Raw genomic sequence first — 25,120 nt, 5'->3', positions numbered from 1 at the left:
CGTAACATTGAAATGTTATGACTTACCCATTAACTCTTGGAGTGAATTAAGGAGGAAATCAACTTGATTTTACCATGCAGTTGTTTGCAAAGCCATTAACCCTCTTTACCCTGGCCTTTGATCCTTGAGATTATCTTTTTAGGACCCTCCATGTTTGTGATTGTAATTTGTTTTAAGCTGTTTTTAAGGTAAAAATACCTTAAAAAGTGACCTGCCCTGTGACTTTAGGATGAAGGGTGGAGTAAGAGGAGTGAGCTTCCCCATAGTTAAAATACCTCATTCATGAACCACATAGGCCTTTGTATGTTTCAGAACCGGTGTTGCCAACATGATGCCTGTAGGTACCCACAGAGGTCTTCCCTGGTGCCCACAGTGTACTGTGTACCCATGAATACCCCCAGGAAAAAAATCACTCCACACAACTATTCACACTGTCACCAGTAAGATTCATCTGCCCGTCCACTCAGCTTCTGAACAAAGAATAGGGTGTGAGAGAGAGAACAAATAGGCATTTGCCTCAGGCAGGAAAATGCTCTTCACTGCAGCCTGTAGCACTAAACAAGATATGAAAAGAACATCTCGAGGAGGTACCAACTAGCATAGGAAGATGAGTCCACACCACAGCCCTTGTACTAGTCTCCAGTTTATAGTCCACACTAGTGGTTATCAGTACATGCTGAATCAGCATGCTTGACAGTTGAAAACACCTCCATCTGGAAGCCTGTGTTGCAAAAAAACACTGCTTTTCAAATTACTGAAGGTGTTATCCTAAGCAGTCGGCTGGGGAAATGACTTCCTAGGTGTTCCTGATAGCTTGTGACAAGACAAAACTAATTTCTCTTTCCAAAAGAGGTGACTCATCCTGACAGTGTGCCTGTTTTAATTTGCCTTCCAGTTTATCTGAATTCCTGTCAGCAAAGGGATAATTAGCAATACTGAACTGTCACTAGATGAAATGCTTGGGCCATATTTTTAGGTGGATAGACAGAGCATTGCTTCTGGTCAATAAATGCTTCTGGCCCACCTTACCCAACGTGCAAGATCAGGAATTTCTGCGACACAGCAGGACCATTTGTTATTCTGCGTAGTATTAACAGAAAGCTACCGGTATTTTCAAACCATGTTCAGATGGAATGTAAACTCAGGCTATGTTTGTTTTGAAGAACTGTCACCATAGTTTTCAGATGGGTACTCTAAACCATAAGCTTAACTATGGTTTAATGATACACTATTATATAATGATACAACACTATGTGTTGGTGCACAGGGAGAAAATTGTGGCTGTCCAGCTTCTCCCCTGGTCCAGCTGCTGCTGTACTGCCAGGAGCTAAGCTATAGACAAAATCTGGTGCGCCCCCTCCCAATATTTCTCATTTTCACAATAATTCCTTTTGGCACAGTTGCATTTTTATGGGTTTTCTCAATAGGCTCACTGAAACTTTACATTTATTACAAAAATATAAATTGTTGTTATTTTGTTCCCACACCCAGTGCTTTTTTTCTGGAGGGGGGACACATGGGTACGTATACCCCTAAACATTGTGTGAATCAATGTTTGGCCTCATTGAGGGGCAGTATTTCAATATGAGTGGGAAAATGAGAGTACCCCTAAACATTTTTTTAGAGAGAAAAAAAGCATTGCCTGCTGTGGATACTTCTTCCAAATTTGATGTCCCCAAATACTCCATTTGTTTGTTTGTTTGTTTTGGTCTTTGGAAGCAGGGGATAATAGTCCTAAAAGGAATGTGTGTGGTTTGAATACCTGCCAGCTGCTGTGAAATGTTTCCTGCTGATATTTCTCAATGTGTGAATGTGGGTATTGATAATACTTTCTCGGCTTGCCTTTAGAAAACAACACATCTGCAATGAAGGTGTGCAGTCTGTTCCCAATCTATGGGAACTAGGTTATGACCAGGAAGAAAAGAAATCCTGATTGGTAAACACAGTTGAAAGATTTCTGGGACCCATAGCAAGTGTGACATAATCACCTTTCTTGGAACTTGAGAATGAAGTTTAAAAGACTGGCTCTAGTTACTTCTCTAATTACTGATAGCACAACCTGGTTATTTAGTACTCTTTGTTAAGGTCATCGTACTGTTGTTTTCACTACTAGCTGTAGAGGGAGTGTTGATACTGATGTTTTTATATCCGAAGCTAAGGACTTATCCACACTTAACTTTTGCCTGCTTTTTCTAGGCACAAGTCTGTGTTTTCAAGCACTCTTTTTAAAAATTTGCCCCAGAGCTTTTCTTGCAAAAAACCCCGCTCTTTAAAGCTGAATCACAACAAACAGCAATGGCAGGGATTGGCTTGATTTCCCATTTGCCCTGCTGTGGATTTCTTAAGTTTTGGAAGTAACTTTCTGAGGGAAAATGGAGGCTATATGCTCAAAGAGTGGGACCTCAGATGTCCTGAAGGGCATGCAAAGTGCCTCCTTGAATCCTATCCATAGATTAAATCTAGAAATAATTAGGGGGGGGGGAATTATTTTCTTTTTTTTCTTACATTCTCCTGGCCTGCAGCAGGTTCCTTGACCTAATGCAAGACACATCCCTTTCTTTGGCTTCCAAATACTCTCTGCTATTAGCCTTCTTAATTTTTGTACTGCAGCTATATTTTTAAAACATATGAATCAATGCCTCTCCTGCAATTTAAAATAATTTATGATCCAATATATTTGTCTGTTATGAACCACTCTGGCTGTGGCCCTGTACAGAGTATAAATGCTTTTATGCACATAATCCCTGTTGAATACATTGGGACTGGCTTTCGAGTAAACATAAATAGGATTGCATAAATAGGGGTTCAGTGAGATTTATCTCATCCAGATTTTAGCTGCTGTCATCTCCTAGAGACTTCTAACTGGGCTTCTGCTAGATATACAAAAATGCTTTTGTAAATTTCCCCACGGGCACTTCAATGAGATGGGATGTGTTGACTTTTCTTTTTCCAGTCTGGTGAATGTTAGATCCTTGGAACAGAATATGTGCAAAAGGTGAAAACTTGACTGGTAAACACTGTGCTAAGAGCTCCTGTTTATTTTGGTTATCTTGGCAGGCAGTCCAAAGTCAAAGCAATCTTTGCAGACTACAAAGATCCCCTCAAGGCGTTCAATTATTGTTGATCGTAAAATAATGATGATTTTGCTCTTGTCAGCTTGTCTGTCTTGGCCTGTTCTTCACCTCAGCCTGCAGGCTCAGGGTATCTCACAAGAGAAATGAGTATATAAAAAAGAAATAAAGAAATGAATTTGGTTTTATAGCATCCTGTGGGTTTGGAAAGAGAACATGCTCTGTGAGGAAACACTGTAGCAGATGTACCTTAATACCAGAAAGCGGCAGGAATCAGAGGAACTTATATAGTTCTATTTATTTATGAATTACAGAGCAGCAGCTCATCATAGCAGCTAAGACTTGCTACCCAAGCAAAACTAAGACCACATACACCCTGTACATTTAAAGTACTATGATACCACTTTGAACTGTCACGGCTTCCTGCAAAGTATATTGGGAACTGTACTTTGTTAATGGTGCTGAGAGTTGTTAGGAGACTTCAATTCCCCTCATGAAACTTGTTTCCAGAGTTTTTTAACAGTTAATTCCTCTTCACAGGGAACTCTGGGAACTGTAGCTCTTTGAGGGTTTTTTTTTCCCCAGTGGAGAAACTGGTGATCCTGTCAAAAGCCAAGTTCTTGCTATGGAATGGTGAGATAAAACAGGCAGTTGACACGGTCACACCTTACCATCCTTCTCCAAAGTTTTGGAGCCTGAGCAGCTCCTAGATCAGACAAAGACTGGAGTGCAACTGGCACAAGTATCACTCTGAAGCAGACTGGACACTTTTAAGAACATAAAATCATGCCTACTATTTGGCAGTCTAGGCCGCAAAAAGGGCTCAGTTTGCATTGCATCCTGTAGTAGCCTGCTAGCAGGATGTCCGTATTTTCATTGGAGAAATGTTGGAGGGTATGCAGATGGTCTAGAGGTTACTGACTTCCAGTGTGGAGGAGGGACCTCTGGAGCCCTCAAAGACCAGATGTGACCAACAGGCTACACACTTTGAGGTTAAGTTTGCTTGATTTCAGAGTAATCCTGAACTTGTTGCAACTCCAACTAAGTACCCAGTGCTGCTACTGAGGATATTTTGTGGGGTCAGTTTCACCTTATGCAATCAGCTGATGTGGACAAGGTGATGGTGACATGCCCCCTTGACCCCATCCCTCCTGGCTTATCAGACCTAGCAGAGGAGGGCTGAGTGGTTGAGTCCAGAGTTTGGTTAACACTTCTCTGGGAGACTGGGTGGTTCCTGCTGCACTGAAAGAGGCACTGGTATGACCACTCTGAAAGAAACCAGCTCTGGACCCTTTTGATTGGAACAGCTACCAACCAGTTGCCAATGCCCCCTTTTGAGGGGGAAAGTGGTGCAAAGGGCCATGGTAGGGCAGCTGAAAGCATTCTTGGAGGACACAGATTATAGATCCATTCCAATCTGGGTTCACACCTGGCCACAGAACTGAGCCAGTGTCGGTCTCCCTGGTGGATGACCTCCACAAAGAGTGAGGCAGAGGGAGTGCAAGTTTGCCCCCTGCTTCTTGATCTCTCGTTGGCTTTGATACCACTGATTATGTTATGCTCATGGGGAAGAGGAATTGAGGGCACTGTATTTCATTGGTTCTAATTCTACCTTTAATGGGACGCGGGTGGCACTGTGGTCTAAACCACAGAGCCTAGGGCGTTGGATCCAGCTCTGACTTGGAAGGCTCAGGTAGCCTCAGGGGCTGGGGGTGCCTTTTATCAACTGCAATTGCTTTGACAGCTACAGCCATTCCAAGAACCAGAAAGCCTTGTTGCAATAGTTCATGTGTTGTTTACTCCAGGACTGGATTACTGCGATTTGATTTATGTGGGGATTTTCCTTGTGCAAAGGCTGCAGTTAATGCAGAATGCTGCTGCACAGTTGCTGACAGGAGTGAGGCCTTGTCAGCATATAATCAGTGCTCAGAGTTCTGCACTGGTTGCTGATCTGCTACTGGGCTAGGTCCTCTCTCTCTCTCTCTCTCTCTCTCTCTCTCTCTCTCTCTCTCTCTCTCTCTGTGTGTGTGTGTGTGTGTAATATTAGTTACTGTATTTTTTAATGTATTTTAATTAAATATTAGTTACCGTATTGCTCTCTCTCTGTGTGTGTGTGTAATATTAGTTACTGCACAGCGCTCCCTCTAGCTGTTCTGGCGTCTGGGGTAGCCCCCGAAGCCTCCGCAGGGCAGCGGGGAGCCTGCATCCCGCTGCCCTGCGGAGGCTTCGCTGGCTACCCCAGAGCTGCTCGGGAGTGCAGGGCATCTGCACGCAGCCTGCCCGCTGCTCCCAGGGCTGGAGGGGGAAGCCCGGGTTTCCCCCGCCAGCCCCAAGGAGCGGCTCAGGAGCGTGCCGCACTCCGGCAATTTAGCTCCAGGGACCACACATTTGCTGCATAAGATGCACAGACATTTCCCCTTAGTTTTTAAGAGGAAAAAAGTGTGTCTTATGGAGCGAAAAATACAGTGATAACTTGGGGCCAGTTTACCTATGAGATCACCTTACACCATATGTGCCTACTTGTCTTCAATCCATAGAATTGGCACTACTACAGGTGCCACAAAATGCCAGTTCCACATTTGTAATAAATCAGTCATTCAGTGTGGTAGCACCTTTGGAACTCCCTGCCTAATGATATCAATCGGGTGCATTCAGTGTATTCTTTTCAGCACCTGCTAAAAACTTTATTGTTTAGGCAAGCCTACCCAGATGCTTAGATATGCTGCTGTGAATTCTAATCTGTTTTAGTATTCTATTTGTATGTTTCAAAGTATTGTAAATTTCATTGATTTAACTGCTTAGCTTTTTTGTAACCCACTTTGAGGTTTGTTTGTTTGTTTTACAATCAAGCAGTGTATAAATTTTTACGAAATAAATGAATAAAAACAAGATGCTCACCTTAGCGCTTAAAGCCCCAATTTCATGAAAACATAGCAAATGATATTCTAAGTCTTAATGTTCTCAACAATGACAGAATTAATAATTAACTTCAAAACTAAAAGGGAAATCCAATCCGCAATAGCTCCATTGGAATATCACAGTTGTGAGACACTGGGAGGTAAATGGCTGACATGTGGGCTATAATGGTTCGGAAATGTTTGAAAGGGCTTAACAGCTACTTTTTGGTCATGTCACAGTGAGAAGATGATACTTCCTTATTGATCTTGGTGGGTTTGGGCAATGCTGACTCCATATTTTGGGAGAGCCCTTGGGGAAGATGCCTTTAGTTGGCTGCCTCCCTTATTGGGTCCACCTCTTGTTTGCTTCCGCTGACCTTTCACATACTCCCTTCCTCTGGATCCAAACCACACAAGCCCCCAGAGGGAAAGCAGGCAAGTGGAATATCTTGCTCTATCTCCTGACCCCTCAATGATTTGCATGCTTAGGGAGGGCAGGTGATTGCAGGCACCAGATGGGCAAGAAGGCTCTGGAGCAGCGGTTCTCAACCTGTGGGTCCCCAGATGTTGTTGGACTGCAACTCCCATCATCCCTGAGCTCTGGCCTTGCTAGCTGGGGTGATGGGAGTTGTAGTCCAACAACATCTGGGGACCCACAGGTTGAGAAAGGCTGCCTGGAGGTTGACAGTGTCGCCCCCTTGCAGGGGTGTGGGCCGCAACATGTTCCCAACAGCGCCTGACCCTGACACTGGCTTACACATCTTTGCCAGTGTCAATGTAACCCAACAGTCCATGGTTTGGCAAGGATCTGTCTAATCCTTCAGCTATGGACAGCTGTAAAGTGCTATCAGCTACAGGCTTCTTATACAGGTAAAATGGCAAACGGTCTTAAAGCTTTCTGCTCCTCTTTGTATAGGCATTGCTTTCTTAACTTAGTTCTTTAATGCAGTACTAAATGGGTTAATTGATGGATAGAAGAAGCTGGTAAGAGTGGAATGTCCTAGTTGAGCAGTTGCAGTGTTGCATGCTAAATCTCAAACTGAACAGTCTTATATTTTATAAATGGGGAAAACAATCACATCTTTCTACCCAATTGATGGAAGAAAAATAGTGCTTTGTGCATTTTGATATTTGACCTTTTTCCACAATGTAACTATTTTGACACAGTTTGGTTTATCATTATCATGGTTCATAGACATTGGATTGCTAAATGATACTGTGTTAAGTTTGTGTTGCAAGAATGAATGGAATAAACTTGAATTGTGCTATAGAAAAAAAAATGGCAAAGAAATCCCGCCAGTTTAAAAGACAAATAGCCTTAAAAAAACCAATAACCTTTCCGCATCTTCTGCTGGTCAGCCCTAGGGAAGGAGGGAGACAAATGGAGGTTTAATAAGAATGGTTGGAACAAAATGTTATCTAGGGAAAAGGTTACTATAGTTATAACTGTCTTGGGTTTCCTAAATGGACGTTAATAGTTATCAGGGATCATGGTTAACCATTCACAGATGACGGTGTGCCTGGAGGGGTAAAATACCACTTGATGTCTTTTGACTGGTAATTTGGGGTTAGAGCTGACAGAGAGGCAGAAGCTAACAGGAGACATTTTAGAAAACAAAGTTGCCTCACCAGTTTTGATCTTTGGTCAGCTTCACCTCAGAGAGCTAGCTCCAAATGTTAAGAAAGACTCTGTCTGAACAATTCCTAATAGAAATGCTTCTGGGTTTTTTCGAAGGGTTGTTTTGAACTCCCCCCCCCCCATCTCATTATGTATCTTTTTCCAATATTCTTTAACTTTTTTGCTTGCCCAGCACTACCACTTTTTTATTGTCATTGGGAAAACATGTGCTGTGATTAGTGAATAAGTAACTGGCAAAATACTGGAAAAAATAATTTATAGTAATCTGGGTATATTGCAATCTCAATATTGCAAATAATAAATAAATAAATGTGTATATTTCAATGTCATTTATTTATTTCATAAAATTTATATACTGCTTGATTGTAAAAGACCTCAGAGTGGTTTACAAAAAGACAAAACCATAAAATTGGAGGGTGGGGGTGGAATACAATGCATTAAGACATACAAACAGTTTGAATATTAAACAGATTAAAATTCACACCTGCATTTCTAAGCATCTTGGTAGGCTTGCCTAAACAAGAATGGTTTTTAGCAGGCGTCGAAAAGAAGACAGTGAAGGTGAATGGTTGATACCAATAGGCAGGGGGTTCCAACATGTAGGTGCTACCACACTAAACGATTGAGATCTTACAAATGTGGAACGGGTATTATGTGGCACCTGTAGCAGTGTCAATTCCGCTGATCGAAGCAGTCGAGTGGGCACATGCGGTGCAGGTAAACTGGTCCCAAGTTATTAATGGCTTTGTATACTAATAGTATGACCTTGAACCTAGCCCAGTACAGTGGTACCTCAGGTTAAGTACTTAATTCGTTCCGGAGGTCCATTCTTCAGTGGCGTAGCGTGGGTTGTCAGCACCCGGGGCAAGGCAAGTAATTTGCACCCCCTAACCCATGGATTTGCGCCCCCTAACCCCCAGATGTTGCGCCCGGTGCGGCCGGCCCCCCTTCACCCCCCACGCTACGCCACTGCCGTTCTTAACCTGAAACTGTTCTTAACCTGAAGCACCAATTTAGCTAATGGGGCCTCCCGCTGCTGCCATGCCGCCGGAGCACGATTTCTGTTCTCATCCTGAAGCAAAGTTCTTAACCCGAGGTACTATTTCTGGGATAGCGGAGTCTGTAACCTGAAGCGTATGTAACCTGAGGTACCACTGTAGTACATCGGCAACTAGTGCAGATCTCTGAGCTCAGCCAGTTGTTCAGAGCAGCTCTTTGAGGGCTGCACATGGGGAGTCAGTAACCTCTGGACTGTCTGAAATAACTCCGCTGGCTGGCTGCTAGAGGAAGCAATGATGTTCTGTGCCATACACACATAGCATAAATCATTGAGTGTCACCATTAGCCAGCAACTACCTCTCCCAGTTTCTGACTGCAGAACTTTCCTGAAATCATTCTGTGCCAGACTCAGAAGGGCATAGAGCATGAAGTGGGTATGCAACAACATCTGTCTAATCTTTCAGGACAGCTCACTTCCTTTCCTTACCTATATATTTTCTGCTACTTTCCTATAGGTTGTCCTATAGGTTGCTCCCATTTGTATCAGAACAGTGTGGAACTCTCTTCCTTCCACCGCCATCGTATGACATTCTGTGACAGCTGCATGCCGGTTGCAGACAGAGGGTGCCGTGCTTTTGCACTAATATTGCAATCTGATGCTTCTCCTTCTGTGTCAGATGTTCATCTGCACAGAAGTGTGGAGACTCTCACTCCAACATTTTCCTCTTGTTGTTATGACTATGTTGCTGTAGCAGTGTTCCCATGAAAGCATGATGAAAGTGTGAAAAGGCAAGTGCCAACCTTGACCACCTCTATAGAGTTCTTAAGTTTCCAGCACTTATTGACAAGGGCATTGTGTGAATGCACTCTTAACAGACATTGAGATTATAATATAGACTTCAGTATAGACTATACTATAGTATAAACTATAGTATACAACAGAAAATATAGTAAAGCCGAATTATATTGCTTTAAGTTATACCATTCTAAGGGTTGATTCACACAAGTCAAATATTTCTGCACAGAAACCAGTTTGGTGTATGAATTTTCCTGAGTCCTGCATGCAGTTCGACCATATATTAATGTGTATGTTGTGGGTAAAAGGTAAAGGGACCCCTGACCGTTAGGTCCAGTCGCATATGACTCTGGGATTGCGGCGCTCATCTCGCTTTACTGGCCGAGAGAGCCGGCGTACAGCTTCCGGGTCATGTGGCCAGCAAGGCTAAGCTGCTTCTGGCGAACCAGAGCAGGGCACGGAAATGCTGTTGACCTTCCCGCCAGAGCTGTACCTATTTATCTACTTGCACTTTGATGTGCTTTCGAACTGCTAGGTTGGCAGGAGCAGGGACTGAGCAACAGGAGCTCACCCCATCACGGGGATTGGTAGAATAATTTCTCAGGCAAACCTTGTATCCTGGCTTAAGTTTTAGAAGTGTGGGGCCTATAGGTCAAAATAAGATTTTTGTTTCATCTTTTGAATTTCTTTTACTCTTTTGGGACTTTCAGTGGTGTTAGGCTGTAGTAAATCATCAGATATAGGCAATTTAGCTCTGATACCCCTTCCCATTCAAAGTTGTGCAGGAGATCAACCATTCTCCAGTGGGGTGCTCCTGTAAAAGTTAGGGCTTGATCGTGTGTGTTGAAAATCCCAGTCTTTGGCAAACAGCCTGAATTCTGCACATGAGAATGGTGGAACATTATCACTGAACACTTCATCTGGAATACAATGTCTGTTGAATATCCCATTTCAGGCTGGCAATCACTGCTCTACTGCTGGTACATTGAATTGTGTGTATTTCTGGAAAGAGAGAATAATAATCTGTAACTATTAAGTAGTTCTTGGAATGCCATGTGAATAAGTCAGGTTTTTTTCTTCTGGTAGGGCCTTTGAGGAACTGGATTCAATGGCTCTGATTGTTGATGTGACTTGTATTTTAAGCAGGTGAAACAACCTTCTACCTTAGCTATTATATCCTGATTAATTTTAGGCCAATATATCACATTTCGTGCATCCCCCCCCCCCAATTTCTCAATGGCAAGATGATCCTCGTAGATTTTATGTAGTATTTGTTTATAAGGGCTAGGCGGTACCACCAATTTGCTTCCTTTGAAGACGATGTCATCTATCTCTGTGAGTTCATGCCTGAAATTCTAGTAATCTCTGAAACTTACATCACATATGCCCTTAGTCTCATGCCAGCTTCTAATTACTACTTCATTCAGGATTTGCATAGATCTTTATCACATTCATCTTTGATCTGTTGTAGTTTCTCATTTGCCATTTTCATTTGCCACAGGAAAGGAAGCAACAAGCATATCCACATAAATATGTCTCTGAAAGCTTTTCCACTACTGTAGTGGGGGAAACAATTCTTGAAAGCGCATCTGCAGTGAACAAACATTTCCCTGTTGTGTTTAAGTCACCTACAGATGATACTTCTGCAGTTTGAGGATCGTTCATTTGATCTGTAATGTAATTCAGTGGTTCGTGGAATAAAGTTCTGAGAGGCTTATGATCAGTTTCCATAGCCACTGTGTTGCCATAAATATATTGAGTAAATCTTTCACAAGCCAATAATATACTAAGTAACTCTTTCTCAATCTGTGCATATCTCGTTTCAGCATCAGTGAAGGACTGATAAGGACTTTGTAAGACCGCAGCACTCAATTAGATGTTGAGGAATCTTCTGAAATCAGGATTTGGCAAAGCCACTGATTTTTGCTCTCCCTTAATTATAAAGTAAGGTATTATAAAGTATAAAGTAATTGAGATATCTAGCTCAGTGATGTGCACATAGAGCATATGTATGGTTTTATGATAGATTTTGGGAGCAGATGCAATACCAAATGATAGGTGCAAACATCTATAATGTCAAAATGGAGTACTCAATGCAGAGGTGTACCTAGGCTGCCTTGTGCCCTTGGCAAGGAGATGTATTGGCAGCAGCGCCGCCACCACCCATTTCCAGAAAAAAATGTGACATTATTCAATAATCACAAATGACTGCTAAACTGGGTGTTTAACAGCACAATCCTACTCAAAAGTAAATCCCAAAAGTAAAAGTAAATTTACTCAAAAGTAAATGGGGCTTCCTTCCAGGAAATTGGCTATATAGGACTACAGCCTAAATCTGGCAAGCCCGAGGCAGGAACTTCTGACAATATCCCACCTACCTTTTTGTTATTTCTAACAAGGTACCAGCAGAAAGGCACTTTCAAACTGTGCCATTATCTCCTCTCTGGCTGGTAATTTGAAGTGTTCTTTTTTTTTAATTCCCTTGTTGAGATCTCTCGGATCTAGGCATATGCACAACTGACCATTATGTTTCTCCCCAAGTACCAGTGAACTCACCCAGTCAGCTGGTTCACCTGTTTTCTTAATTACTTCTAAGCCCTCCATCCTGTCTAGCTCAGTTTGTAGGAGAGCAAATGGCGCTTTCCTGCATCGCTGAATAACGGGAGGCACTGTATTATTAATCTGGATGGAGTCTTCACCTGGTAAAGCAGGCTAATCCAACAAACAAGTCCTGGTATTCTGCTATGAGTGGCCCTTACCCTTGGACAGTATGGCCCTGCAATGCAAAGATGCGTTTTACCAGATTTAATTTTTCACAGGTTGCGACCCAAGATGGGTGTCATATTCTTGGGTACAATAATAAACAACAGGCTGCTGTTCTCTGTTTTGGCCTTATTGACAGACTGGGAGAATCTTTTTCAGATGAGTTCCGTTCCCGTTTAAATGGGATACATGTCTCATTCACCTGCACAGAGAGACTCCAGTCCCTTTCACTAGTCTTTATTACTTCGACTACCATCAACATACAACTTGCCATACTTTTCGGTGTATAAAATGAGCTTGTCAGCGGCGATTTTGTGAGTGATTGGCGGTTGCATCAAGTGCTGGTTTGGATTGGCTGCTGCTGCTGCAGTAATTGGGTGGGTGATTGGTTGCTGCGGCAATGGTTGCTGTGGATTGGCTGTCACTTTGGGAATTGGGCATGCAGTTGCCCTCTGCTGTTGGTGTGTGGGCAGGTGCACGTTGTCTTTGGCAAAGCGAACGATTGTCAGCGTATGTCATTCGGGTTAGTCATTTTCTGCATTTGCCACCCAAAAAAGCTCAACAACTCTAGGCCATCTCCCTCCATTTTCTTAAATTTGAGTGCCCCCCCCTTCTTATACACGGAAAAATACGGTATCATCTAAAGTATCTTCAACAGTCTGCACCTGATTTCTATTTCTTTCTCTGGTTTAGCTACATCTTTTGAAATTATTATGCTTCCCACAGTTCAAATGTTATTTTCCAAATGCTCTACAGTGTTTGGGACCTACCTGCATTCCACACTTTCCCCATGCTTATTTCTTTTGAATTCCTCCTTTCGAATTCCTCCTTTCGCAGCTGCTTGTGAGAAAGGCATTTCGCCCTTTTGAACTGGCTTCCTTATACTCTGTTCCTTAATATGCAGAGTAGGGACAACATATTCACGTGTTTTCAGAGCTGTGTTCTGTGCTTTCACAGTTTCTGGATTCAAGTCCAATGGCAAAGGAATTATATCACTTCTTCCTTGCTAGCTGTAGTGAAGGGGGATAGAAAAAGAAGGCACGTTCAAAAAATGCCAATTGTTTGATTGAATCACTATTTCTCCCCAGACCAAGGACTCAGCAACATTGGCAAAGAAAGAGCGCTTTATACACATTATATATACAGTGGTACCTCGGGTTACATATGCTTCAGGTTACATACGCTTCAGGTTACAGACTCCGCTAACCCAGAAATATTACCTCGGGTTAAGAACTTTGCTTCAGGATGAGAACAGAAATCGTGCAGTGGTGGCGCGGCAGCAGCAGGAGGCCCCATTAGCTAAAGTGGTACTTCAGGTTAAGAACAGTTTCAGGTTAAGAACGGACCTCCAGAACAAATTACGGTAAGTTCTTAACCCGAGGTACCACTATACATTATAGCACTTTGATACCAGATGGTGCTGTGGAGTTCTGTTTTTGCCAATCTGGTTTTTCATGCAAAGTTTACGACACGTTTAACTGAAACGCTTCTTTGATGTGTCTAGCTCCAGCCCTAGCGCAGGTTACAGAAACTGTAAAGGGCAATCCTTGCTGGTGTCTTTTTTGTTTTTCAAAACATTACTGGAGTGCTCTTTTTCACACATGCGGTTGTCTTTAGGGCGGGTGGGGCATGGTGTATAAAATACAACACTATCTCTTTTTTTAAAATAAAATGTGGAAAGTTCTTACATCATGTGAATTTCACCCTTGTTGTTTCTCACACTGCTTTGTGGCAAACATCCCTGTAACTAATTGAAACTACCTGGGAAGAGGGCAGGGTTTGAGAGGTCACTGTGGTTTGGGTTTGGTTTTTCGTTAGGTAGAGGCATGTGCACCTACACAGACAGCTAATGCAAGCTGGGGCAGCTCCACATTATACATTCAAAGCATATTCAACACATATGACTCCCCACAAGAAATAATGGGAACTGTAGTTTTCCCTCGAGACATCCAATTTTCAGTGATCTTAACAAACTATAGTTCAGGCTTCCTCAACCTCAGCCCTCCATATGTTTTGAGACTACAGTTCCCATCATCCCTGACCACTGCTCCTAGGGATCATGGGAGTTGTAGGCCAAAAACATCTGGAGGGCCAAGGCTGAGGAAGCCTGCTATAGTTCCCAGGATTTGCTTCAAATGTGCATTGAATGTGCTTTAAAAGTGAGCTCTCAATTAACCTGCATAGACAGAAAGAAGATTCTGCATCCCCAGAAGATGTGGGAGTCTGTTTGGGGGAATTTCATCACACCCCAACAAGGATCAACTGGAAAACAGAATACTTGCTGAGATTTCCACCATCATTACCTATTTCTGGAGATTCAGACTCCTTTTCCAATTATGCAAGTCAATTGGCAGGGATTGCTCTCTTGGTTTGTTTGCATGGGGGTGGGGAGGAGGCTTCACCCCCAGAAATAGCGCCTGAGAAGGACACAGGTAGAGATCACCACAATCACAATCCTTCCATGACTGCAAATATTCCTCCCACTCCATGGAAAGTGAAGGCTTGGAGAAAAGTGCACATTGAGAAGTCACTACCAAAATAATAGTACGTGGCTGATTCACATGGAAATCCATGGTGAAGAAACAATGCAATAAATAAAACCAAACTATTATAAAAGCAATCTGAAAATCATTGAATGAAGGGTCTGAAATGGTGGCATTACTAGAAGGTGGAGCATGTGTTGTGTGCCTCCTGAAGCAAGAAAGAAGAAGCAGTACGTAATTTGGATTGGACCAAAGATTTGGATCTTTGTGCACTACACTTTAAAATCAGCTTTAAACAAGTTTAATTACAATACCTTCCTAGCTAAAGGACCATAGGAAATACTGTTCTAGTTCTATTTACAAACACTTATAAAGGTTCCCACAAACTATAATTCCCTGGGTTCTTTGGGGGCAGAACAAAAACTGTTTAACTGGTTCAAACAGTGCTTTTTTTCTTTAAAAATGTGTAGGGGTACTCTCATTAACCTACTCATTGAAATACTGTGCCTCAATGAAGCCCAATGTAGATTCACAAAATGTTTAGGGGTATGCATACCCCTGCGTCCCCCCCGAGAAAAGCACTGGGTTCAAGCCCATGTAAGTCTTTAGTGCACAGTTACCTTTAGCCAAGGGATGCGGGTGGCGCTGTGAGTTAAACCACAGAGTCTAGGACTTCCATTTTGGGTAGTGGCACTTGCTCACCATTAAATCTTGGCATAGTGCCCTCACAGCAGATACCATCTTATTTGACTTCTTTGTCTGTAGTGGCCCACAGATATGCCTTTATTAAGGCAAGATTTAACGCCTTTCCTTCCAATGTCTTGAATAATAGATTCTCCAATGGTCAGATCTCAGCGGTGTGTGTATGTGATAATAGATCTATAGAATCTTTACAACATATACTATTCTGTTGTTCACTACATTCAGTTTCTCGGATCAGATTTTTGTCCCCTTTATTATTGGAAATTTCAGGTGACTTCTTGGAAACACAGCTAATACATTTATTGCAAGATTCTGATCCGAGTAGGTCCCTTTCTGTTGCCAGATTTCTGATAACAGTATTAGCTTATAAGAGGAAAAATGGATTACTCTATGATTATTGATTTTGCCTAAATAATATTGATTTATACTGATAATTTGATATTTTAAGCGCTATATTGTTCTTATTTTAATGGAATTTAGAAACTTACGGTTTGTGATGTACTTGATTTAAACGTATTTTAATTAATTAATTTTATCTTGTTATACCTGTTTTACCTGTTTTGCTGTATGATGTATTGAATATGGGCCTATGGCCGTAATAAACTATCTATCTATCAGTCTAGGACTTGCTGATCAGAAGGTGGTACATGACCCCAGTCAAGCTTGCAAAGATATATCACCTGTCCGATAATAAATGTTGGAAATGTAAGGAAGAGGAAGGGACATTTTTACACCTCTGGTGGACCTGCCCGAAAGTGAAGGCCTTCTGGGAAATGATACATAATGAACTAAAAAAGGTGCTGAGATTCACCTTACCTAAGAAACCGGAGGCCTTCCTTCTGGGCATGGTAGACCAGAGGATGGTCAAGAAAGATAGAACTTTCTTTATGTACGCTACTACAGCAGCGAGGATTTTGTTGGCAAAGCACTGGAAGACACAAAATCTACCCACATTGGAAGAATGGCAGACGCAGCTGATGGACTATATGGAGCTGGCTGAAATGACTGGCAGAATTCGAGACTCGGGAGAAGAAGAAACGGAGGAAGTTTGGGAAAATTTTAAGGACTATTTGAAAAAGCATTATAAGTTGTATGAATGTTAAAAAATGCTCCTTTCTAGGAAGGTATAGCTTCAGTATCGGCAAATTTCTGAATTGATAAATAAGACACTATAAGACAGAAGTGAGATAATGAAATATTTTTATTGTGTGGAAATTAAAAATTAATGCAATTGTACTGAAATGTTTACATCAGATAACACGATAAAATGGATGATATATTGTTATGTATAAAATAAGTTAACAAATTGCTGAGGTTTTGGCTACACAGGGAATGCAGTGCTCGGGAGATGGGGGGAGTCCATTGGATCTATGGAAGTATGTATTTGAAAGTGGAAATTTGTTTATTAAAAACATAATAAAATATTTATAAAAAAAAAAAAAAGAAGGTCAGCAGTTCAAATCCCCGCGATGGGGTGAGCTCCCGTTGCTCAGTCCCTGCTCCTGCCAACCTAGCAGTTCGAAAGCACGTCAAAGTGCAAGTAGATAAATAGGTACCGCCCCGGCGGAAAGGTAAACGGCGTTTCCATGCACTGCTCTGGTTCACCAGAAGCGGCTTAGTCATGCTGGCCACATGACCCAGAAGCTGTATGCCAGCTCCCTCAGCCAATAAAGCGAAATGAACGCTGCAACCCCAGAGTCGGTCACAACCTTTACCTTTAGCCAACTAGTTCTGAGCCACTGTCGATCAATATGGGACTATACCACAAAGAGTTGCAAATGTCAAGCAAACCTCAATGATATGGAAGGTCGAGGATTTCAGCATCTTTTTCAAAGCTTAATAGTACTGTAGATATTGCTTCTGATTGTTTCCCAATGGGTACACTTTATAGATGAGTAAACAGAGGGAAGGGACGTGGGTTAAACCACAGAGCCTAGGACTTGCCAATCAGAAGGTTGGCAATTCGAATCCCCGTGACGGGGTGAGCTCCCGTTGCTCGGTCCCTGCTCCAGTTTGAAAGCATGTCAAAGTGCAAGTAGATAAATAGGTACCGCTCCGGTGGGAAGGTAAATGGCATTTCCGTGTGCTGCTCTGGTTCGCCAGAAGCGGCTTAGTCATGCTGGCCACATGACCCGGAAGCTGTACACCGGCTCCCTCGGCCAATAAAGCAAGATGAGCGCCGCAACCCCAGAGTCGGTCATAATAGGGAAACCATAGGCAAATAGATATGAAGAGCAATTAAAACTATTAAAATTATCCAATACCTAAAAACGCTCCCCAAGTGACTTTTCCAGTTTCCATAGCACATTATTGGCTCGTCTAGAAATATAGCTGTCAAGTGCGCATTTCTCCCAAAGTAATAGTGAAGCTACCTTGTTGTTGCTGTCATATATAGTTTATTCTCAAGGCGATCAAAATTTGCACATATTTTCTGCTTTTACAAAGCCGAATAATCCTGTTATTCAACTTAATGCACTAAGAATTTGCTGATTATGACATGTAGGCTCCCATCTGATAATAGTTTTGCAACCTCTGAATCAATCATTCTAAATAGCAATGTACATGACATGTTGTAGTCCTTTATCTTTAGGCAGTATTTGACATGAAAAATAAAACTGGCTTAAACTGAAAGGCCCATAATTTGATCTGGAAACCCCTGTACTGTTCCCACTTCAGACCACATGGCTGGCTGTACTCTCTCATCAGAAACAGAGAAAATCACTTTGTAGATGGTCAGAAGTGTCATTCTAGCACACAGAAGCTGACGTACTGGACTATTCTGTGGCATCGGGTCTTAAGACACATTGATCAAAACACTAGTGGATATCTATTGCCTTGCAGAGGCTAGATATAGTAGTGGCCATTAGGAGTCATTGTCATCATCAGATCCCAAAAAGAAATGTGTATACTGCCCTTCAACATTAGCTTTGAGGGCAACTTACAAATTAAAACCAATCAAAACATCAACAGAAGTTGAAAGCAACTTAAAAATGTTAGTTTCTGTTTCCACTGTGCAGCTGCTTAGAGTCACAAGACTCTGTTTACATTCCAGAGACATTCCAGACTGTTGGAAGTCTCATGGAAGACAGGAGACGGATGTGACGTTACTGGTTTCCTGTCCCTTTGTTTGTTTCAGTTGCTCTCTGCTCTCACAGAGAGAGGATGATTTATTTTCTGTCTGCGTAGCTTAGTAATAAAACTCATAGCGATGTAGCCATAAATCTCATCACTTCCACGTGCTGTTTTGATTCTCTGCCGAATGGGAATGTGCCTGGAGCCTCATCAAAGGCTCAGGTCGTTAATCACGTTGGAGGGCGATTCCGGAAGTGGGGCTTTATCAGCTCAGCCGAGCGCAGGTTCCGACAAATAAACAGGCCTAAGTTGGAAAAAATAAAAAGGTACCAGAAAGATCAAATTGATGTGTGCACAAGTGAGCTTCCCTAGGGAAAGGGTATCAGAGATAAGAGCAAAAACCAAAAGTATCCTCTCTCCCAGCTGCTAGTTGCCTTACTTCTGACACAAAGAGCACTCAGAGGAGACCATCAACCAGAGACCATAGTATATGGGCAGATTCATGTAGGAGCAAGCGTTCCTTCAGGGACCTGAGGCCCCAGCTGTGTAGAATATCATAGGTACTGAACTGAGCAATTATTTCCCACATATTCAATAAACGTTTTCCAATCTTCTTTAAACGTTTAAACAAGTGGCCAATTTTTCGTTAGGAGTTCTAGCATAAGAAGGTTTCCTAATATGTCAGAAATTCAACATGATATTGGCAGCTATACCAGTGGAGGGTGGTGGGACCAGTGGGGCCTATTCCCCCCTTTTTCTTACTATCACTGCTGCGTGTTGGGCAAGTTTCAACTGCCAGCCCAGTTGGCTTCTGTGCAAGGAATAGGGAGGGACGGCCATCTTGTTCCTCACCTCAGTCAGCAAAAAGTCTTGGCTTCAGAAAGGTCACAAGACGGCAGTCAGTGAAATACAAGGGTTGTGAGCACTCACGCTCCAGTAGAATCTTTCACCCAGAGAGACTGAAATGTTGTAACTTGTCTGGAAAAGAATATTACAGTGCTTGATCTTGAGAAACACATGAATGAAAGAGAAAGAGACCCATGATTCCAGGGAAGGGAGAGAACTGCAGAATCAATTAATTGAGAATTGAGAAAAATAAGCAAACACAAGGAAAGCTTCTGTGATGTATGGCCATCCAACCTCTGTCTAAAAATCACCAGTGAAGGAGAGTTCACCACCTTCCAAGGGAGACAGGGAATTCTGGGAAGAATCCACCACCTTGAAGGCCATAGGTGAACAGCTGAACAAATGCAACTCTCTTTGTTCCTAACCTTGAACCAATATATTGGGGGCCCTCATCTTTGTGGGGTATATAGTGGAAGGCTGAAAAGAAGGTGGAGTTCTTGTTTATTTTTTAAAGCTGAACAATCGATAAATTTAATTTTTTATATAGTGTCCCACCAAATAACCTGCACACTACCACCTCTGTTTTCTTTCCTGTGGGGAATGAGCACAGAGCTTTCAGTCTCACATCTATATTTGCTCCAGGCACAATTGGACAACTGCACCAGAATAATATATTTTTGCCCGGCCACCATAGAAATGTCTCTGTTTATTATCTTGTCGGTTGTTTATCTGAACAATTCCTCAAAACCTTTCTGTTTGGTTTCCTCCAATCAGATGTTTATTGGAATTTAAGGATTCTAACCACATGCATCCCTATCAGGTCTCCTTGCACCTGCTCCTAATATGTTGTTGTTTGCTGAGTTTTTGTTGCAAGTGATAAGTACTGGCAGGTTTTCTGACCACATACAGCCGGCTTTAGAGTGGCATTCCACTGCCATTCTTTCGCGTTCCTGGACAGCCTTATTTATTTATACCTTGCCTTAGTTTCCACTTGCCAAGGTAGTTCTCAGGGTAGCTAACAACGTTCAAAATACACTGAAACAACCAACCATAGAACAACTAAAATAATTTAAAAGCCAAACACACAACAACAACAAACCGAGAAGCAGAAAATTTAAAGTAGTGTCACGTTAAAATACCAAAATTAATGGAAAGGCCACGAGCCCACCCATGGTCTCTAGTGAAGGATGGGCTGTAAATATAAATAACAAAATAAACAATAAGCTAACTAAATTGTGGACGGTAAAAGCTAAGGAGAGGGACAAACACCAGCAGAAAGTTACAGAAAAGGCCCTCACATCCAGTAGAGGTTGTTCCACCATTAGGGTAAATGGGGCACCCAGTTTGGCTTCAGCCAGCGCGCCCCCCCCCCCCCCGCTACCTGCCCTCTTACTAACAACCAGCACTGACTTTCACTTCTTTCCTTATTCCCTGCAGAACGCAGCAAGGAAGAGGAAAGGGACAAAACTAGAATGAGTTGACTCTGTTTGTCATTGGTTCTGGCTTAGGGATGCCAGACCTCCAGGCCTGACATAGAGTCTCCTGGCTTGCCTACCTCCCCCACCAGGTTACGGATGGAGGGCTTGACTCTCCAGGTAGGCAAGAGTAGTTGACGATGCTCATTGGCAGAATTGTCCAGCATTAATGAATAAGTGCATGGTATACACAAAGTTGGGGACGTGGGTGGCGCTGTGGGTTAAACCACTGAGCCTAGGGCTTGCCGATGAGAAGGTTGGCGGTTCGAATCCCCACAATGGAGTGAGCTCCCGTTGCTTGGTCCCAGCTCCTGCCAACCTAGCAGTTCGAAAGCATGTCAAAGTGCAAGTAGATAAATGGGTACTGCTCCGGCGGGAAGGTAAACAGCGTTTCCGTGTGCTGCTCTGGTTCACCAGAAGCAGCTTAGTCATGCTGGCCACATGACCCAGAAGCTGTACGCCGGTTCCCTCGGCCAATAAAGCGAGATGAGCGCCGCAACCCCAGGCCACGACTGGACCTAATGGTCAGGGGTCCCTTTACCTTTACTATACACAAAGTTACAGGTTTTTCTCTTGTTGACAGCTGACAAAAAATAGTGATGGCCCATATGATCCTAGTGAAAATGAGCAGTTACCAAAAGAAAGCCTGTGTCATTCACCACAAACGTCAGAGCAGGGCAACCACAGCTTCTGTGTTGCTCAGGAAGACCTTCCATTCACTACAGAAGATAGTTCCCCTCAGCTTTAACAGAGTACCTCACAACTTACATAAGAGTCAGTTAAAGTCAAGCTGTTAAATACCAATAATGCTCCAACTGTCTGCCCGCCATACATTTAAATCACATGACTTGCCCCAAAGAATCATGGGAACTATAGTTTGTTCAGAGTGCTGGGAATGTACCTCTAGGAGGTGCGAATTATAGTTCCTAGGATTTTTTAGGGAAACTATGGCTTTAAATGCTTCTGAACGTATGGTGTGCACTCAGCATCAGTATAAAGAAAGAAAAGTTGCTGTAGGAAGTAGTTTGTCATAAACAGAGCCGACCCAGCCGTTAGGTGGTGTAAGGCCTCCACCTCAGGTTCCGGAAGCCCCCAAGACGGCATTCCCACTGGCGCCCTGCCTGCCCTGCCACCTCTGGTGGTGGTGAAGTGGACCAAAGTGACCCCTCTGGTGGGCCAAATTTGGTGACAGGGATTTTTAACCTGCTTCAGCAGTGGAAACTTAAAGTTCTGAAGTAGAATTAGTGACATGGGAGGTTGACATCTCTGCCAGCATCCTGGCCCAAATCTGCTTCCCTTCACTAAGTTTTAACCTTAAAAGGAAAATAAGAAAGATGCAATAGATCCTGATTATGGATCTGTCCCATCTACTTAGTTATACAGTATACTGCTTTCTGAGCACACAAAGTACTCACACATCTCAATAATCTCCCAGTGGTGATCAGGGCTCGAGGGAAAAGTGAGCAGAGCAAGGAATGTAATGTTTACCTTTGTACAGCAGGTACACACCCTCTGCACACACCCACTCCATCCTTCATCTAGACAAGCACCAGGCAGCCCTAAAAAAACCCCACAAAGTAGTTCCCATGAGGAGCGTGGCCTAGGGAGAGCCCCAAGGGACAGATGGAGAGGTCAAGAAGGTCACAATTGTCCCCCAGACCCGAGGTTCCCCACCCATGGGCTGCAGTACACCAGCTCGATCAGGGCAAGTGTTTTTCTTAACCTGTTCTGTGTCAACAAAGCATTATACAATAGGCAAAAATGCAAGCTACATAGCCACAAATAATTCTTTAAATTCCGTGTATTATTTTCATAATACTAGAAAGGACAGCCAGGAATTTATGACTACTGATAATCATCATTAGCTCGGGGATTGGAAAGACTAATTAAAGACTATAAATGGCACATTCCCTCTAAGCACCCTTAGGAGAATTGCACGGATCGAGTAAGTCTGCATTGCTCTGGGGACCTGCTGTCTCCTGGCAGAGGTGGATTTAGGGGAGCATGACCAGTTCAGGTATAGAGCCTTGAGAGCGCTGCAGGGAGACCTCAACTATGATGTAGAATGGAAGGCAAGAGGCAGAAAGTGCTGAATTTTGGGGTTGCACAGGACACCCATTTAAATTTGAGACTCCAAGGTCCACTATTGCTCTTGAGCACGCAGGGGAAAGTAACTTTCTGCTGGACTATTTGCAGAATTCATACTATGCTTACAATTGTATCTTGCTTTTTTGCAAGGAGCCAGACTGGAGAAGGAGGTAGAGACCGCCTAAGTATACCCGTAGTAAGAAGGGTCCTGTTTTCATTGGTACATTCTGAGCTTTTCTCAGGACATGCAGTGCCTTCATTTCAGGCAGTACTTAACTGAGAGATAACTCAAGCGTGCATAGAAGCCATAAACCTCAACAATGCAGACACCAGTTGCCAAAGCCCAGTGCTTCAGGCACTCGGAGGAGTAAGCCAGCAGCTCATGTGGCACAGAATCATAGAAATATAGAGTTGGGAGAGACCATGAGGGCCATCAAGTCCAACCCTCTGCAATGCAGGAATCTTTTGCTCAATGTGGGTCTTGAAATTAAGAGGTTCATGCCCTACCAACTGGCAGTTCTCTGGAAGGCAACCAGCTTCCCCTGGTGTGTACTGCTGCACCGGGAAGGGGGATCCCAACACTCTTACCCAAGGGTGATGTGAGGTGGCAGTGGAGATCAGGGAACTCTTATCTCTACACTATGCAGGCATATAGCACCACCTAGTATAGGCCACTCCATAACTGCTCACACTCATACAAAGTATTGCCACCCACCCAGGAACTGTGTCCTCCCAAAGTGCTGAAGTAATAGCTCTTGTACCTACTGTACCACCTTGCAAAAACTTCTGGTAAGGCAATCTTTAGCCCAAAACATCTGGAGGGCACCGGGATCTTGTTTCAGGCCAGGCCCTGGCTAGAGAGGGTCCACAACAATAAATGAATGTTGCTCTGTTGGACATACAACCCTAAACCTCCCCACACACATTCTTGCTTTCTCGGTCCTAGGATAATGAACATTGTGTGAAATTGACTAGCCAAAGAGGCACAGAGACAAATGGATTATTTCCACAATGAACTGGAGAGTTTATAAATTGTCCTATGCTACATGTCACCAGGACTCATGCAGTGCGTGCTCAAAAGCTGTTTTGTTTACTGTAGCGTTGTGGGAGGAAATTGACAACATGGAAATGCTCAAGTCAGTTTAGCAAATGCTCTTGCCGAGTTCAGTAACCCTTACTGTAACCCCCTGTGTAACAAGCATGGAATGCTGATGCATGTCTGAGGATTCAAAAATAGATCTGTGTGCGCATACAGTTCTGGGAGGCAGGTTAAGGAGAAAGGAATTCGAGGAACAAAAAGAGAGAGGAAGAGTTGCAGAAGTCCTGTCCACTTCTGAGCCGTTGTGCTTCATTAAAGCAAGGAAGGCTAATTCTGAAGGTCTGCTTTGTGTCTTGTTATTAAAAGCAAACCTGAAGCATTTGTGAAACCATTGTGCTTGGGATTTTTTGTTGCGGTTCCTTTTAAACTCAAGGTCATTTCCAGTGTCCTTGTGAAATATTGCCTGTGGCTTATTTGAAAAACTTCCCCCACATTCCTTTCAAAAAGATACTGCATTTTGTTTTGAGCTTCTCTATTAAAAAAAACTTAATAGAAACAAGTGGTTGAATTGAGGATACTTAAGAAGTTACTAAGGAACTGGTTGTTTGAACTGAAATATTTGTGGCAGTGCATTCACCTGCAACACCAGAGTAGCATCCTCCTACAAGGCCGCTGTCCCAGTAGAATTTGTAGAGCTCAGTGTGGAACAATTGAACATGCGAAGGAAAAAGACGTCTTTCACCTATAGAGTGCATTCCCATCAGTGAGCAAAGCCAGAGGTAAAAGTGGGTGGAGTTTGCAGCATTGCATAGACTGGGCCCCTCCATTCAGGTGTGTCATTGAAGGTGTATCCTTCAACATGGGGTATAAAAAGTTAATGGGATTTAAGCAGGAATTTACAGGATATGCACTGATTGGAAATGAAGTGGTGCGACTGCCTCAGCTTTTGCAGGCATAAACAATTATTGAAAGCAGGATCACATGTGACTACCCTGAAAGCATCGTTTGCACAAATAATCAGGAATGTGCAAGAAGAAGAGTTTCCAGAGGGGCCCTTACTGAGCTAACCCCATCTCTCTGCCTCTTCCTTCCTTTCCTCATTAGTCACACATAGGAGATGGCAGGCAGGATATATGGGGTGCTACCCTCCCTGAAGGGATGCGGGTGACGCTGTGGGTTAAACCACAGAGCCTATGACTTGCTGATCACAAGGTCAGAGGTTCGAATCCCCGCCGCAGGGTGAGCTCCTG

The 25,120-nt window shown here is 43.1% G+C and overlaps 1 long non-coding RNA gene across 1 annotated transcript in view; it reads left to right on the top strand.

The window, feature by feature from the left end:
• Positions 1-25,120, top strand: part of LOC309378361 — a 28,635-nt gene that overhangs the window by 1,809 nt on the left and 1,706 nt on the right. The window contains exon 2 of the long non-coding RNA XR_014172034.1: positions 1,849-1,973. This is a non-coding gene — a long non-coding RNA (uncharacterized lncRNA). The remainder of the gene's footprint in view (positions 1-1,848; positions 1,974-25,120) is intronic.

The sequence above is a fragment of the Podarcis melisellensis genome, assembly GCF_964234715.1.
Source record: "Podarcis melisellensis genome assembly, chromosome: 9".
In the NCBI taxonomy this organism is placed as follows: domain Eukaryota; kingdom Metazoa; phylum Chordata; class Lepidosauria; order Squamata; family Lacertidae; genus Podarcis; species Podarcis melisellensis.
The sequence above is the reverse complement of the archived record's forward strand: the minus strand, read 5'-3'. Positions and strand labels throughout refer to the sequence as shown.